The sequence below is a fragment of the Lepisma saccharinum genome, chromosome 26 (assembly GCF_977018435.1).
Source record: "Lepisma saccharinum chromosome 26, izLepSacc3.1, whole genome shotgun sequence".
In the NCBI taxonomy this organism is placed as follows: Eukaryota; Metazoa; Arthropoda; class Insecta; order Zygentoma; family Lepismatidae; genus Lepisma; species Lepisma saccharinum.
In genome coordinates, this window is record NC_139254.1 from 20,219,808 (window position 1) to 20,234,011 (window position 14,204).

Consider the following 14,204-nt stretch of genomic DNA (forward strand, 5'->3'; position numbering starts at 1 on the left):
CCTTTTGTACTGGGATTTATTGCTTAATAATATTATTTCCCAGCGTGCTGCTCATTTGTTAATGCTAACATGTTCATGTAGGGAGATGATTCTTGCAAAACGGAGTCTGATTGTATAAGGGTGAGCAGTGGATTCTAACCCTTGATGCAATAAGTACAGGCAAGGATAGTATTAGAAAATGTTGATTCCATTCACCAGAAAGACTTGTCTCGTCTCTGTAAGTATATTCCCGGTTTTTCTTACGAGCTGATGGTTGTGGTGTGTTTGGGCCAAGGCCTGTCAATGGATGACGTCTGGTTTAGCACAGTTTCAATGTACTCCGTAATTTATGGAGTTTTTACTGACATTGTGAGTTTTGACGACTCATCTATCCCATAGAGTACTGTAAGCATGGACGTCCGCAGGATTTTTTCCAGGGAGGGGCAAGGAAGGTATTTTTTTCCAGGGGAGCCAAACAAGCCACATTTACTCCAAAATTAATGTTGTTCCCTAATAAAACATTAATTAAATTTGAATTTATGATGTTCATAGAATAATTAACATATTATTGTGACTAGAATGAAATGATATGTGTGAAATACATAATTTTTGGTTGACTTTCATTTTCCAGGGGGGCCACGGCCCCCCTTTCCGGACGCCCATGACTGTAAGTACAGTAAAACATCGTTAATCCGGACTAATTGGGGGGATAAGTTGCCCGGTTTAACGAAAGTCCGGATTAACTGAAATAACCAAAAAGAACAGTAGAAAGTGCATTAAAACTCCGTTTATAGCAACAAAGCACGTTTATTATGGTGTATTTAAAGGGCATAGGCCTACATACACTATACAATACAGTGCAAAGTCTGCGGGAAACAGAATTTCATCAGTGGTTGACTGCCATTTCTGCTATTTTTTTCCCTTTTTTTTGGCCTTTTGCCTGTCCGGATTAAGCGAAGTCCGGCTTATCGGAGTCCGGATTAACAAGGTTTTACTGTACTATAGCACCATGTAGAATAAGAATTACTCTTCGAGACGCAGCACTGATAGAAAATTTCAGCCAATTCAGCTCGTTCCAGTGACCCATGCGAAATGTAAACAAACAGTATTGCCAACCACTGCAAGGTGTTATTTGGAACAAGTTGCTAGTTTGCTACTCGTTCGATATATCGCAATGAGCTCCTGCGTGGAATATGTGAAAGCCGTATCAAGACTGCACATTAGAAGAAAGGTGCACGGTGTTTACATTTGAAACAATTAAAATATTATTTACTTGTCTCAGCCCCCCCGCACTGCGGGGTTTTGCGGCTTGTAGATCCGGCACTTGGTTCTATCCTTGAGAAATGCCATAAGATTTCTCACTTTACACGGTAGTATTTTGGTCATGGCGTAAATGTTGAGGAAAATGCTAAGGCAAATGTTTTCGTCTAAAGCGGGCTTAAATCACGTAATAAGAATGTTCAAGTGGTCTTATAGCCAGGCAAAATTTCAAATTTGTGCATTTTCCTCGTCAAGCCTGTGTAAGTTTACACCTCAATTTCGGTCACGCTTATCTCGAGAACCAATCAGTAGGAAAGTTTCAAATTTTACCTAAGCACTGAGAAAAAAAAATTCAAGAGAACCACTTTTCGATATTTTCATTTACTGCATGAACGTCCCGAAAATTAATGAATTCATTACTTTTGAAATGTCGTACTTTTTTAACTTTCCTTGACAGGGCAACCCTGCTGCCACCCCGTGGTTCTGTACATCGAGGTCGCCTCAGGAGCTGGTATAGAGAGAGAGAGGGGTTTGATACACAGCAGGTGGTTCCGTTCCAACATACAATAGTTTTAGAACATGCAGTGGCGAAGCGTGCTGTCTCAGGAAGGGTAGGCACAGGACGGAGAAGGGATTGGGGGGAGGGGACGATGTAATTTTTTTTAACAGTAGTATTTTAAAATATAGCCCCTAGAAAATAAAATATAATATATTGCCTGAATCTCATCTACTGCTGTTCGAGAAACTCGGGATAGTGATTGTAAAGGATAGTGTATAGTGATTAACGCTCTCGCATTATAATCAAGAAGCACAAGGTTCGATTCCCCCTGGAGGCATTGGTTCAGATTCTACTTTAATCTAGTCTCGATTAGATATCTGAGAATAAAGGCGCTTCTGTCTCGAAGGTCAGAAAACAGTGACGATGGGACTCGATGTTCTGACCACGCGTCACCCAATGAAAAAGCCGTTCTGTGAGGCCCTAGCCCTCTTACATTTCTTATATTGAAGCTGCTCGTAAAAAATATTTGCTACTTCAATAACAGTATTGTAAATGTTTCTCGCATTACAGAAATGGTTGGTTCACTTGATCGTCACACTATTTCTTTTTAATGCTGACCTCCGCGGCAGATTGGTTATAACAGCGTGCTACGACAAGGGCCTCAGGTTCGAATTCCCACCTGGGCATAGGTGATCTTTGTGAGTGTCCCTTCGTCAATGTCATCATATTATCGCTCATTCTCATCTTCTCAATTAGCCAAAAATGGCAGAAAGCCAAGTAAAATAAACTGAATCTATCAATAATTTATTTTTAACTCTTTTATGCATAGCCTATAATTCTTCTTCAACACGCGACTTTTCTTAAAAATTATAATATGAGTTAGAAAATGATCAAATGCTAAATGAGAACACGGACACCTTTCTGTGTAACACACCGACCAGAAAATTTCAATAACATGGATTTTCTCTATACGTTTGCATTGTACTGCCCCATTTTAAAAGTAGCGCGTTTTCAGTTATGTCAGTAATCATGAAAGGAATTTCGCCTCAATATCCCTTTCCTCAAAGAAATAAAATACTTTCCCTCTCTGAATCGAGATTGGTGTGGGGCACATCCAGCAGCTAACACTTCGCGAAAAGCGGTTCCTCAAAAGAGCTGAAAGCACCAAACTTAACACTGGTAACCAACTTGCATGCATTATTTGCAGTTAGAATTCTAATAATGCCTACTTTGATAGGTTAGGAGGCCTGGCTTATAGGTGTTAGCAACACATTTTCGCTACATGTTAGCAGCTGGGTGTGCTCCGCTCCCGGCACAGCTCTGAATCTTCCATGGAAACGCTGCTTCAACAAGCTCTGTGCGTCCACTGCCTGCTTCGTCACGCGCTCGTACACGATCGGCACTCTTCGGAAGTCAGAGAGAGAGGGTGAGAGAGAGAAAAGAGGCCGGCCTCTCAGTTTACGTTACAGGCGAACGCGCCCCTGAAATTATGTTTTCCCGCACGAATCACATAGGTTGTTATGGGACCAGCTGAGGCACTCTCAGGCGGGCCTCGCTGAATGCGCAGATACGGTTCCAGGCAGGGTTGCAAACTTGCGGAAATTATCGGAAGACCTAGAATTTCAGTTTTCATTTATGAAGCGTCGTTTAATGAAATTATAAGTAATAAAATAATCCGTAATAGACAAATATATTAGGGTAGGCCCGGCCTCCGGGCCTCTTAGGACGCTTCGCCACTGAGAACATGAACATAAATTAATTTCATTCTTGAACGTTTGACCCACCCAAATCTTCAACCATTATCCAGGGGCCAACCCACACCAGAGCTTGGCGCAACCACTGGAGTCGTACATGAGGAAAAAACAGGAAAAAAGGTTGGAAAGATGTAAACGTCACCTCCTCGTAAAAATATGAACGCTCTAAAAAATAGTTTTATTGCCAGTTTGCAAAGAAATGGATCTAAAAATCTTTGCTTTCTTCGCTCGCAAATAAGTACGTATATCACAATAAACTTAATTTGTCCATTTTAGGGCGTATGTATGAATTACTCTTGCAGTTAGTTTTATGAGGGGAGAGGAGCTAAACTTATTGTTCCAACAAACATAATGTGCTTCAGTAGGACATAATGTTATTACTAGGGTAGAACTTTAATGAACAATAAAATACCAAAAAGTGCTTTCTAAAAATGCAATAATGGAAACAAAACACAAAAAATGTTCTACAAAATTGTCAAAATTGAATAAAGCCATGTCACCAGCTTTAAAAATCCCCTTGTACTTTTCCAGAAGAAATATTCTCTCCAAAGAAAACATCAGCTGTCTTCTCTCGTTCCAGAACCAAAGTTTTTGTTCTGAAACTTTCATACTAGCAAGAAACAAGTGGTTTGCTTTTTTTTTAAAAAAAAAAAAAGCACTAAGAAATGTCTTTAATGTTTTAAAATTTGTATAAAATGCACAAAAATGCAATGAAACTCCTAAAAATGCAATATCCGGCAAAAACCGACAATTTTATTTAAAATGCCATCAAAGATTCATTGTTTCGCTCATTTTGTTATGAAACATATGAATATCTAACTGAGCAATGTATTACCCCCTCCCTTTCTCCGGAAATGTAAATGCATCATAATGCCAGCCTATATTACTCACCGGCGGCTCCAGGGGGGGGTACGATGGTACGGCCGTACCCCCCTGTTGTTTCACGGACGCCGGGGCGACATGAAGGCAGAACATAGCTTAGATTTGATTTACTGAATGCATTCTTTGGGGTAAACTTGTTCTTGTTCTTGCGCATATTTGTTGCTATGCAACTTCCACGTTGCAAAGTTCCGACTGAAACACTTTGGAGATATGGAAGAGGAAAAAATGCCAAAATATCGTTTCTTTCGTTTGCTGCTTCAATCAACTGTCAACAATCGCACGGAACCTGTCCTCTTAACAACTTTTAACACTTTTACGAATTCAATTGTCGGTGTTTCTTTTTCCGTTCACTGCTTCAGAACGCGCCAGGCGGATGTTCGGAAGGGCCACTGGACGTTTTTGAACATTTTAATAATCCGCAACAATAAGCGTCAGGATAAAAAAAAAATAAAAAAATAGTTCGTAGCATTGCTTCCCTTCGGATACTCAGTTGTGGTCTGGTAGTGAGTGAATCGCATGCAATAAAAGAGCACGGTCTTAACAGGTATTCCGTTTTCGCATCCAATGAAAATGAGTACAGCAAAGAAAATACTGTCAGGGGCAGAAAATAGGAAAAGGCAGAGAGAACGGGAAAAGGCTACCTTGCGTCAGTCTACTTTCACGAATAATTTTCTGAAACGTTCAACATCAGGTGAGTTATTGAAATCATTGAATCTAGCGAATCATTTATGTGCATTGCTAGAATTGCTAGAAAAAAATAGTATAATACATTCTACTAGAAGAAAAATCCACGAGCAAATTTTATTGTACAAAATTATCAATGGATCAACGTAGAAGCAGGAAATTTTAAATTTATTGAAATTCAATGTCAACAAAAATAGGTTACGCACTTACGCAAAAATAGGTTTGCTTTAGCACTTGCTTCGCTTTTGCAGTAAATTGTACATTAGTCACGTCAACTGGTAAAGGTATTTTAATATATAAAAGATGTTGCGAAACGGTGTAATTGATTTTCATTCTGTATAACTACAGGGGGGGCGCTTTTTGCTTATTGTACCCCTTGTTCACGAATCGTGAAACCGCCAGTGTTGTTACTAGGGGTCGGAAGTTGAAGACCTATGAATTGTAAAAAAAAAAGACCTAAAGATATAAAAAAAAGAACCTATAAACGGAAAAAGGACGTATAAATGTGATCCAAATTAATTAATTACTTCAGTTTTAATTACATATTTAATTAATAAAAAAAATTAAAATTCTGGTGGTATGGAACACACAATGTGAAAAAACTATATGAATGAAATGCATCTTCTTTCAGACATCATATATTTTTTAGATTAACATAATTTGAAAAATCATATTTGAAGAATGATATTTGGCCTAACCACGCTAGGGTTACAGAAATAGAACTTGGGAAACCTTACCTCTGTTGGCATTGCAGTATATCACAATAGTCGTCTCCAGCGCGACCTTCCAGACAAGTTACGGTTAAAGGACCTTGTACCGTACCTGCTTCAGTCGTCCAAAAATATTTTTCTCTCGTTTCAGGGATGGTTCAAATATATATATAAAGTAAAGTGTTCCCCTGTGCTTAGCACCACGCCATGAAGGCGTATAGGAGGTGTGGGGGTAACGCCCCACACTTTCTTGATCCGGTCGTGAGTGGGGGTGATGTGATCAGCACCACGCCCCTGACCGCCTTTACCCCCCAGGGTTTCCCCCAGGTACCCATGTTATTCGACGCTGGGTGGGCGCCGGAGCCGCTTCCAACGTTAGAAAAGTTCCCGGATTTGAACCGGCCGGGGATCGAACCCGGGACCTTTAGCATGGTAGTCAGACGCGTTACCGTCTATAATATATATATATATATATATTATTTCTTTACTACAGAAAGGATGTTTAAGAGGTGATGAACTGATGATGATTCGAATTGAGAATGGGCAGTAGAAACGTAGTCGAAAGAAGGTGAAGTTGCAAAAAAAAGCCGTTAAGACCTAAAAAATGGCTAAAAAGGACAAATAAAACCCACCTTTTTCTGGCCTACAATGACCCAAAATGAACATATATTATGTTGGGCCTCATCTTCGGACACTAGGAAATAAAAAGGATTTTTCCTCAACTTCCGAGCCGTAGTTATTACGAATTGTTTTGTTAACTTTTGCCTGCTCAAAATAATCTGCATAAATAATTTAGAGTAGGCTTCTGAAGCGGGCTTCTTCTGCTTCGAAAAATATTTTCATTCGATACAACCATACTTCTGTATCCTCATCGTAGCCCTAGTATAACTTGGTTTGTGGTCCCCCATTTCGCTTTTACACACTCTCTCGCCGTGATATCTGGGGCATCATTGAAGATTGAACAAATGAGTGGCATCTCTGCCGCCCTACAAACACTGTCAATTTGTTTGCTTCTCTAAACAATGTCCTCAGATAACCATGCATGTGTCTTCTATTACGCTTCATCTCCAGCTGCAGACTAACATTCTCAGATGCGTGTTTTTCCGTTCAAGAAATCAAGGCTACGCCAGTGACATCTGTTGGCAGTAACCGCATAATAAAGCCGCAACGGTGGTCTGGACGCGCAAAAAACACTTTCAAGCAGCTTGTTGACGTATCCACAGACATCGGAAGAAACTTGAAGCTACAACTTGAAAAAAAAAACGTCATTTGTGTTTATGAAGATCAAGGGTATGAGTTATTTCATCCAAAGAACAAGGAAGTAGCAATGTGGATGGCGTTGTAGCGTTTTGACATTACGAACAGAAAAAAAATGCCCTCGCCAGTTGGCAATATCATTAAACCTCTTTCTCTTTCGTCTACATGGTTCCAGTTAGGCATTTATTTTGGATATGACTCAGTAACTAGTATTTCGTTATTATTAATCAATGGAAACTGCGCTACGCCACTGGTGTATGTACCGTACATCCATGGCCCCTATCAGCAGCCATGGCTTATTGCACCCTGCAGGAAAATGCTTTAACTCTGCATTACTAAAAATGTGCATGCGAGTGCTATTTAAGAATTAAATTAAAAGAGAAGTTTATGTCCCTCCTTGGTCCTTACATTTGCTACTTGAGTCGAAGAAATAAAAAAAAGAAGAAGAACGTTCAGAGAGGGCGACAGAGAGAAACAAACCGAAACCAAGCGAAAAGGAAGGAGAAGAAAATAAATCGAAAGAGTGAGAAAAGAGCAAGAATGATACATAAAGGCATGAAAGAAAATTTAGAGACTAAGAAGATAGGAAATTTAGACTAAGAAGGAATAAAATTTAGAGACTAAGAAGAAAGAACATTTATCGAGACTAAGAAAGAAAATTTAGAGAATAAAAAGTAAGAAAATTTAGACTAAGAAGGAATAAAATTTAGAGAGACTAAGAAAGAAAATATAGAGAGACTAAGAAAAAAATAATTTAGACTAAGAAGGAATAAAATTTAGAGAGACTAAGAAGAAAGAAAATTTAGAGAGACTAAGAAAGAAAATTTATCGGGACTAAGAAGAAAGAAAATTTATAGAGACTAAGAAGAAAGATAATTTAGACTAAGAAGGGATAAAATTTAGACTAAGAAGAAATAAAATTTAGAGAGACTAAGAAGAAAAAAAATTTAGAGAGACTAAGAAAGAAAATTTATCGGAACTATGAAGAAAGAAAATTTAGAGAGTCTAAGAAAGATAATTTAGACTAAGAAGGAATAAAATTTAGAGAAACTAAGAAGAAAGAAAATTTAGAGACTAAGAAGAAAGAAAATTTAGACTAAGAAGAAAGAGAATTTAGAGAAACTAAGAAGAATGAACATTTAGAGAGACTAAAGAAAAACGAACAAAAGAGAATGAGAGATCATTGAATAAGACACAGCGAAGAAGAAGGAGAAAAAAGAGGGAGGGAGAGAGCAGGGGAGATTTGCCACTAGGTTATCCTAGGCTATAGCCTAGGGGCCGCAAGTCCAGGGGGCCGCACAAAAATGTGACACTCAAGGGACAGAAGTGGCCATCGACTATTAAAATTTCTTAATATTGTGATAATAGCAAAATAATTTTACTTGCTTAAGGTACAAGGAAAGAGTTTCTAGTGTTATTATTATTATTATTGTTATTATTATATATTTGTTATAGTGATTCAAGATGTATTGTTGGTGCCCATTAATATCATGATACATGGAACAGAGGATTCATGAGAATTTTTGGTAAACTTTATAAGTCAAGTGTTCGAACCCACCCTATGATTTTCAAAAGTTGGCACCCTTGTTTTGAATGCCAACAATTGAAAGTCAAGTGGAGGGACGTTGACGGTTGAATTCAGCATCCTTCTGTTCTCTAGTTAAATCTAAGTGTATTGTTTTTCGAAGTTTAATGAATAATTTTTAATCAGATGTGTCTACATTTTAAAGATTACAAGTGTTACAAACACAAAGAATGCAATTAGTGGAAGTGAAGTACCATGACAACAAAACTGTTAATAATAATAATATTTGAATTTGAATTTAAAATTTTGGGTGCGTCAGCACTAAGGCTATTTTGCACCCGTCACATTATACGGGGTCCAGCCCCTTATCGTTACACATAACAACTCTAACGTTGCAGAACTAAAATCATAAAACATTAAAATCTTCTGATTTTCGTTAAAAGCTGAGGCTGTAAACGGGCACTCAGCACACACAAGGACAAAAGAACAGGACAATACAAACAAAATTATACTGGCCATGGAGCCAGTCGCCAGAGCCTCGTTAGTCTTCTGTCCAGGGTGTACTAACGTGGAAGTGAGTTTGTTTGAGTTGATGTTTTAAGTCCACTTTATGCACAGTAAGGCTAATCGGGACTGGACCTACAGTTTAAAGTGGGATCCGAACCACTTGTACCTCCACCGGGTATCGAACCCGGGACCCCTTGATTACAAGGCAATGACGCTACCACTGCGCCATAGGGGAGACCCACGTGGAAGTGAGGTTTGACATTTGGGTGTACTACGTGGAAGGTCACCCCTTACACCCCAATAATAATAATAATAATAATAATAATAATTATTATTATTATTATTATTATTATGTAATAATGTTGGCAGGGCCCAAAAAAGGATAGCCTATAATAATAATAATAAAACATTAAGATCGCTAAAATTTGTATAAAAAGCAACTGCCCCGGCTAAGCAATCAGTGCCAAATAGATAAAGAATTGAATATTTATTAAATAACAAGATAGAATGTTAGATCCATTTGACGAGAATTAAAGTTTCAGATTAATATCTTTGGTACTGTCACTCAAAGGTCGCTGGAAATAAATAAACTCGATTATACAGCAAATACTATATTTTCATTGTTTAATGTTAGTACTTGGTAAGTCTTGCGGCGGGATGGGGGGGGGGGGGTCCGGAAACGTGAGCTTCGCCCCTAAATATGTCATTGACAGTGCGGTAGGATTGTTTAGCGTCAAGCGTCTCACAATAACATAATTATATTGTTGTTATGCAACAAAAGAGTCATTGTATTACGTTTGCTTTTGTTTACACACACACACACACACACACACATCAAATTAATGTTAAATAAAGGAATTGTAAAAACTAAATATTTACTGCCTTCAAATAAATTGAAACAAAGAACCCTCGATTATACAAGAAATGTTAAACAACGCATATTTCCATTATTTACTTTTTTTATTTCGTAAGTCTTTCGGGGGGATCCGGACCCCCTGGGGTGTCGGGAAAAATGCGCCCGAGGAAAAGTGCGCTCTCGCAATAAAAGTGGGAAAAATGCGCCCTCCCAAGAGTAACCACAATGAAAAGTGGGAAAAATGCGCCCAGCACACACGACCTTCACCAATATGATAATATGTTGATTAAAACAACCTTTACGCAGCTTCCCCTCACACTTAACACAGGCTTGGGACTGTCAGGAAAGATCATTTTTTTTAAAGTACAGTAAAAATATTCTCTTTTCTGGCGTGTTTAGAAGCTGGAGATGATGTCCTTTGTCATATTTTTATTTTACTTTTGTAATTTTTATTTTATTTGATTAAAGTTTTTATTTACATTTGTATTTCCATTTCTTGTGACCTCCGTTGACGATCTTTTACTCCATTTTTTGGATGTACGCCAGACTTCTCAGGCACTTGGTAAGGTCCTTGGGTGTGCTTGTTTTGTAAGTATGTACAATTTTGCTAATCTGTTCATCCAGTTTTATGTACGTTCGTTTCGTCTTCGTTCCTTCCAAACCGATGCTAGCCCTGTCATATTTGTATCCGCTGTATTCCGCTTCCTGCTTCAGCGTCTTCAGAAGGGTGTAGAAGTTGGGATGAAGTCGAACTTTCTCCTGCAGCTTATTGTTCCACCCTTCGGCAGCATTGTTCGTGCGGTGCTTTGCATCTCCACAGTGCCACACATTAACTGGTAGATTTGGATTTTGCAGCCATTGTTGTACAAAGTATTCAAGAAACGCTGTCAGTTTCTCTCCTGCTGGCTGGTCATGTGTGCTGGGCACATTTTTCCCACCTTCTAATGTGGTTACTCTTGGGAGGGCGCATTTTCCCCACTTTTATTGCGAGAGCGCATTTTTCCCGGGCGCATTTTTCCCTGATTCCCCCCCTGGACCCCCCTAAATACGTCCTTGCCTAGGGGTCCAAATTTTATAAATGCCCCGTGGGGAGAGGGAGGGAGAGAGAATTAACTGCAATCGAAAAAATCGGTACTGTGGAAAATATTTGAAAATCTGAACCCATTTTTTCTAAGTCCTTCTCTTCAAAAATTGAATCCCATTCAAAGCATGATCATTAAAAAAATATTAAAAAAAAAAGAAACGCAAGGTCTCCCGGAAAATCCGGTATTCTACCCTGCCATTGCACCATCATGGAAATGACGTGTACATGGCCACACGTAACGACGGTATCACTCAAAAAAACAAGTTTTCGCTCTAACTGGAATGTTCCCTCCGTGACGTCATACTGCGCTTTTTTCGGGAGCTGTTCCGAAAGGTGAGTGGAAGCGAATCCGTGACGCAAGCATGAAGGGAACAGATTGGCATGCAGGATGTTCACTGGATTCTTATGTGACCTTGTCCTCTGATCAACTGGGAAATAGTCTGTTCTGTGCACGCACATATTACCAATTCTGTTCAAGGGTTAAGTTCAGAGAGGAAGCAGGCAATATTCAATTTTTGTAGTGCTCTCTTATCTTGCGTCGTTCTTCTGCTTTAATTCCGACGATGATTTCATTTTGATTTGATTTTTGTTATTTAGCGTTCCTTTTCTGCCACTCTTGTCTAATCGCGACGATGAGGATGGGTGATGATATGATTAAATTGATGAAGGGAGACTCGCAAAGAACAACCATGCCCAGGCCTGGATTCGAACCCGGGACCCCTGACGTTGCAAATAAAAGACCGCATGGCAATCGTTATGGCAACACCATCAGACATTAATAAATACATTAATAACACGAAGCGGTAAGTCTGTCGCCTTCTAATCATGTGACTGTCTTCTACATTCACAAATAACTAATATTTACTTTATTTCTATTGCGTGCAAGTTTATAAAATTAACAGGGAACTATTGAGATTAAGAACGCTGTATCAATGTCGATATTTGTTTTAAGTTGTTGATTTCGATTCGTTTTTGTTATATTTTAGAAGATTGACTTAAAATGTCTTGTGTCAGAAATCGAAAATGAGTTTATATCAAATGTTATAAAGTGAAATAATATTTTGGAAGTTGAGTTGTGTTGTTTAATTCTTGCAATGTAAGTATAATAACATTATGAAAACCAGTTGAGCGCTGAGGACTTGCAATTTAATTTTAAAATTGTGTCAAAGTCTGCTCATCCTTCGCGTACAATATATATTCAGTGTGAAGTATCGTTGCAATCAATGGGTTCCGGATTGGATTCCCTGTGGGGGACACATTGCACAGTGGTTCGGATACCACCTTTAACTGTAAGCCAACATGCTCTATCTGAGTAAAAGGACTTGAAATAAAGTTAGTAAACAGTGAGAGAGAGAGAGAGAGAGAGAGAGAGAGAGAGAGAGAGAGAGAGAGAGAGAGAGATCTGTGTGACTGATTCCCTCATACTCTCTCAACTGAAAGTTAGTTCAAGGTTCGAGTACAAGCAATTGAATATTTTTTAACTGTCCTTTCATCAATTACATTTAATCATTAAGGCGAAGAGTTACAGTTTCGTACCAATTGTGCATTCATTTCAATATCGTCGGAATGGGCACCGCTACTACTACTACTACTACTACTACTACTAATAATAATAATAATAATAATAATAATAATAAAAACTCGACTGGACAAGAGAGTATGAATATCTCTCCATGTTGCAAGTGGAAGCGGTTTTCAAATTTGGCTATTAAGCTAGACACGATGTTTGAAAAATATTATGAATAAATATTTACAGAATCCCACGTATTCCTTGTGGCGAATTAACTTCAACTTCAAGTTACGGCTAATCAAATGGAAGTCTCGACTCTTCCAAAGAATTGTTCAACGCGTCCTTTATTCGTCCATGCAGGGGTGCCCACAGGGGGGCGTCATGGGAGACAAAATTTTATACCAATTCTATATATATCTTCACTCAAAAATGGGGGGATCATTTCGTTCGATTTACATTTTGTTGATTTTTAGTTTTGGTTATTATGTACAGTTTTTCTACCTACCCGTGGGTGATCGTGGCGAAAGGGTTGAATTGAAACACCACCTCTTATGCCTTTAGAATCTGTTTGGATGGGGAGGGGAGTGTTGTTCGCATTAATACAAACTGTGGAGAATAAGGTTCAGTGCACCAACAATGGAAGGGAGCCTGAGCACTTTTGTATGTTTTATGTTAGCAAACATGAAAGTAAGCCTACAGTACCTAAAGAAAACATATATTGCTTAAATATGTCTGTATTATATTGTTCCGCAAATTCTGTCTGACCATAATAAATTTGAGTAAATAAAAGAAGGGGGGCGAATGTTCTACCTTTTGGGAGGGAGTGCGTCATAGGCCTTGGGGGGGATGGGCACCCCTGCGTCCATGTACTTTTCTATGCCATCGGATGTTTGATATTCCCGAGAGAACTAGTAAAATAATGCTTCCATAAGCGTAATGCATGTCTATTTGCCTACTACGGTCATCCTGGCAGGCAGTGTTGCCAAACCTAATGTGCATAAAAAGCTAAATTTCAACTAAAATGGAGTTATAGCTGTCTTTCAAGGAGCTAGAGTCACGAAAGGTGGATAAAGTGCCTCCTAGGGTAATTTTAGGTGTCAAAGGGGTGGGGGGCGCTGCTATTACCGTGATGACAATTTTATGCTGTTTTCATTCTACGTATATTCGGCGGCATCGCCCATCTCAATAATTATTGATATAATCCACCGATCGTCGTATGATTTCGAAAATAAAGGACTCCCTAGTAACAATATTATGTCTTCACGTCAGCCACGGCGCTATAAAAAGAGTAGCTGGGGAGGTAAGAGGGGGTGGGGCAATGCAGCCAATATAACAATATCACGTGCAAAATGTATACTCAAGGCAAAAGTTGGTCTATGTGGGACGGAGCTAGGTGATGGCATCATAGTGGGGCAGGGGGGAGGGCGCCCTAGTTCACAACCAAACGTGTGCACGAAAGAGCCAGATCTGGCTTCAAAAGAGCCAAGCTGGCAACAGCGCTCCGAGCTGCCGCGGAGGGAAAGCCGCTCTGAAACTGTTCCTCAAGCCCTTAATCATCCTATTCAGTCCCGATTATACCAAAAAGGCAGAAGAAACATTAAAAATGAAATAAATTCGAATACAAAAGAGAAGCATCGACCATATGATCATGGTGATGGCAACGAGTGTCATTCCGCTCCACTTTTGAATCCAAACAT

General features: G+C 39.0%; 1 protein-coding gene across 2 annotated transcripts in view; it reads right to left on the bottom strand.

The window, feature by feature from the left end:
* Nucleotides 1-14,204, bottom strand: part of LOC145979807 (phospholipid phosphatase 1-like) — a 255,062-nt gene that overhangs the window by 143,067 nt on the left and 97,791 nt on the right. The gene's annotated exons all lie outside the window — the stretch shown is intronic.